General features: G+C 31.5%; 1 long non-coding RNA gene across 1 annotated transcript; it reads right to left on the bottom strand.

Annotated features, from left to right (window-relative positions):
* Window positions 1–622: 622 nt before the first annotated feature.
* Window positions 623–3,585, bottom strand: LOC132716720 (uncharacterized). Its single transcript, XR_009623863.1, has 2 exons — window positions 3,461–3,585; window positions 623–1,026 (listed from the first exon to the last, which is right to left on the bottom strand). It is a non-coding gene; the product is annotated as an uncharacterized LOC132716720 (long non-coding RNA).
* Between the last annotated feature and the right edge of the window lie 890 nt (window positions 3,586–4,475).

A 4,475-nucleotide genomic window follows, 5' to 3' on the forward strand; every position in this document is an offset into this window, starting at 1 on the left:
GTCACCGGTTCTATATTGGTAACAAAAGCCAGTCACTACATTTACTTGCTATCACAGGGTTAAAAGAGGCAAAGTAAAGTTAGGACAGAATTACCTCACAAGGTTGGGTAAATGTTAACTAAGAATACTGATGAAACCGATGGATGCTGTCTGCTTTGACAAAATGAAAAAAGGGACTTGGGATAAGTAGTACAAATTACAATGTATGAAAATCTACTTGAATTAACGTTAATCTAAAGTACCAACATATCATTAATGATTTCCGTGGAAGGTACTATGGGAAACTCCAAAATAACACAAATAACACGTCAGATGTAAGGACAGACTATGTAGGATTCATAAATGTTTGAGTCCAGGTTTTATGAAAATTTTAATGCATTAATTTTTTGTTCATATCTTGTAGTTAGCTTTCCTGGTTAACTAACTGGCAAATATCAATTTTTTCAGCAACTGAATCATCATTTGAATGAAAAGACTCTAGTGAAAAAAAAATTCCAGGATATATATACAAATGTATAATAATATGGAGGGCGCACATACATGTACATTACATGAATTAACTTACATGTCTTAAAAGAAACCAACAATAACTAATGGATGTACAGACAACAAAACAACACAATTTATATAACAATATTTTCATTTACATGTTACATCATAGAAAAATTAAATAATTTTTTTATTAGCAAACTCCAACAGATGTTTATAACTGAATTAGTTCTTGTAAAATAAAGTTCTTTCTTTTAAGTAAAAATTTTATCACTGTGCAAAATCTTTATGACAGAAAACTTGACTTCAAATCTGAATGCACTGTGCATTGAATAGTTTCTAAGGGGTAATGCAATAAATGTAAATCTCAGTTTCATATTCATGTTATAAAAAACACACACAAAAATCCTTCTTCAATCTATTACAGTATAATTTATTTAGTAGAGACCCTAGTTTTCTTATTCCAACTGAAATTTGCTCCGTAAGATTTGTGTTTAAATGTTGTCTTCTGAGGTTTGTCTACATAACACTCCAAACCTGAAAACAGAAAAAAGATATTGTAAAACAAATAAACATTTTAACAATAAAACAAATATATAAAATTTAGGGGTGTAACAATACCGCAAAAAAATGTATTGCCATTTTGCAAAAGTGTATTGCAATATGTATTGTTGTGTGTATGTTTTGATGTAAAGATGGTGTTACATTATGTATTATTATTATATGTATATATTCTGAGTAGAAACTTAGAAAAATGTAAGAACTAAATAAAAAGTAATCTAGGAACCAGGGTTCTCTCTGGGTCAATTTTTTATTTTTACGTTGGCGCCAGTAAAATTCGCCAATTAAACATTTTATCCGAGATTTGTACAAAATAAGAAGGCAATTCATTGAAAATTATGATTTTAATAAAATATCCTTTCGCCAAAAATCGTACCGTGGTACGAAATTTACTTTTTTTCATATTGCAATATATCGGTATACCAGTAAACCGTTACATCCTTAATATATATACAAAACAGATACACACTAAACTCTGCTTATAAGGATATATTTAGGGGACCGGCAAATTTATAATAATATCGTTATCCGGATATCATTTTTTGCGAGAGGCAACCAATTTGAAAACAAGGGTCCTGGCAACAGCATAATTATAAGCAGTACGTCGCTAAAAGTAATGTCATTTAAGTGAAGTTTACTTATCTGTAAAATTACGTCTCTAATAAGCAAACTCAACAACAAACAAATACACAACAGTTGTCAACAGAGCAGCGTGCACAACTTTTCCCAGAGTCATCGGTAGATAATGAGTTGTTCTCATGTAATAATAGAATATACCAGCAAGCATTTCAAGTTACAGAGCAATAGCTTTGACTGTATAGAAGTTATTGACCACTGAGAAAACTTAAACTTAGTATGAAAAATTCCCCCCAAAAAAGGCAATCATCACTTTGACAAAATTATTTTTATTTTGCATTTGCCATTTTGAAATGGTTTTCCATTTTAATGATGACTATGCAGCTTTGAATAAACATTTTATAGATCTATAATGATTTTAGTGAAATGAAAAAGAAATTAATGGATTATCTGCTCTTTCAAAATGGGGTTCTATTTTGATACTGAACAAGTATTACAAGAGTCGCTCACCAGAAACAACTGCTTTTCAGTGTTGGAATGTCAATAAATTCTAATATTAAATTTGAGCATAGAATATGTTTTTTACAATTATTTGAAGAAATGCCATGACCTTGGGCATTTAAGCTTTAGCTTAAACGGGGCTAATCATAATAATATGAGCAAACTTGATAAAAGGTTACCTAAGAATGCTACAAAGTTTGGTGATCATCTATCAATTATTTCAGTAGGAAACGATGTTCGAAGGTTTTTTCTATTTTTAGCTTTAGTGGCCCCTAAAAGGGGCTAATGCAAACTTGATAAAAGAGTACCCAAGAATGCTACAGACAAAGTTTGGTGATCATCCATCAATTGGTTCTGAAGTAGAAGATGTTTAAAGGTTTTTCTATTTTTAGCTTTAGCGGCCCCTAAAAGGGGCCAATCAAATTAATGTGAGCAAACTTGATAAAAGATTACCCAAAAATGCTACAGACAAAGTTTGGTGATCATCCATCAATTAGTTCTCTAGAAATAGACATTTAACAGTATTTCTATTTTTAGCTTTAGTGGCCCCTACTAGGGGCCAATCAAATTAATACAAGATCTAGAGAAGAAGATGTTTAAAGGTTTTTCTATTTTTAGCCCTAGAGACCCCTAAAAGGGGTTAATCAAATTAATATGAGCAAAATTGATAAAAGACTACCCAAGAATGCTACAGACAAAGTTTGGTGATCGTCCATCAATTAGTTCTCTAGAAATAGACATTTAACGGTATTTCTATTTTTAGCTTTAGTGGCCCCTACTAGGGGCCAATCAAATTAATACAAGATCTAGAGAAGAAGATGTTTAAAGGTTTTTCTATTTTTAGCCCTAGAGACCCCTAAAAGGGGTTAATCAAATTAATATGAGCAAAATTGATAAAAGACTACCCAAGAATGCTACAGACAAAGTTTGGTGATCATCCATCAATTAGTTCTGTAGAAGAAGATGTTTAAAGGTTTTTTATTTTTAGCTCTGCTGACCACTAAAAGGGGCCAATTGGAATGACATGAGCAAATTCCAGTGTGACTGTCACAAGGATGCTACAGACCAAATTTGAAGTAAATCTGCTTAGTAGTTTCAGAGAAGAAGACGATTGTTGACGACGGACGCCGGAGAACCCCCCTTTGATAATAATAGCTCACCCTGAGCCTTCGGCTCTGGTGAGCTAATAAGTTGAATATCCGTGATGTTTTATAGGAATGGACCTTTATAAAAAAGTATTAACCAAGGAAAAAATATTATCTACATTTTGAATCTTCAAAAAGTGGAGTATTATGTTTTACCTATGTCAAAGCAGGTAATTAAAGATTCTTACCATTTTTTTCACAAAATTCAACTGCAGCTTCACTGCTTGCAAACTCCAAATGTACATTGGATAATGGATCACCTCTGCAAGATATATGGATAAACAGACCTTGTATTAACATTCCATAATTTTCTGATGAAAATAACATCATTACATTATAAGATATAAGTATTTTAAGTATTCCATGCTAATCAAAAATACGATTATTTTTGGGGACATTTTTGTAGTTTTAATGTCACTGAAATTGTAAAACTCATGTCAGCTTACAAACTTTACTGAACAATTTAGGAGAACCCAAGGTACCCCTTGTTGCATTATCTATCACACAAGTCACCACAGTAGAACCACTGACTCTGTAAAATGTAGAAATACATTACTACAACAAAATGTTTTTACAGTAGATTACTATAAAGCTTTTAACAAAGTTATACTGTGACTTTGGACATAAAATTACCGAAAAGTTATTCTATTCTGCTCACAATCAAAAGTTCATAGTATGAAGTTAAAAAACTGCATTGCAACAACATATTATTCAGATGTTGAGGGTGAAAAAAGTCATGTATTGACCAGCAGTAAAGTCATGTATTGACCACTGGCCAGCATAAGTAAAGTGTATAATTTTGACACACTTCAAACCAAATGCATTTCATCATTTAACAGACTGAGCAATCAAATTCATTATTACAGTGTAATGCACACCTTATAATAAAGACATACTGTATGATTCCAGTTGTAGCATTAAAAAGTCAAATAACAACCTGATAATTCTCTGCTAAATATAGTTCTACATATTTCTGATAACTCTTTTTGTATAAGGATAATAGAATGGAAGTAATTATCAATCTTTCTTGCATTATAGTTCCATAATGCATTGGGGTACAGTTAATTCAAATGCTTTGTAATCAATCACTCTGAAAGTCAGGCCTACAAGTTTTCATGCCTATATTATATCACTGCATAAGTGAATAGGAACCGTGAATACTTCTACAAAAAACCAATCAAATTAACATTTTTTTTCAAGTAT

This window comes from Ruditapes philippinarum, unplaced genomic scaffold (assembly GCF_026571515.1).
Source record: "Ruditapes philippinarum isolate M1 unplaced genomic scaffold, ASM2657151v2 ctg6216_1_1_1_1, whole genome shotgun sequence".
NCBI lineage: Eukaryota > Metazoa > Mollusca > Bivalvia > Venerida > Veneridae > Ruditapes > Ruditapes philippinarum.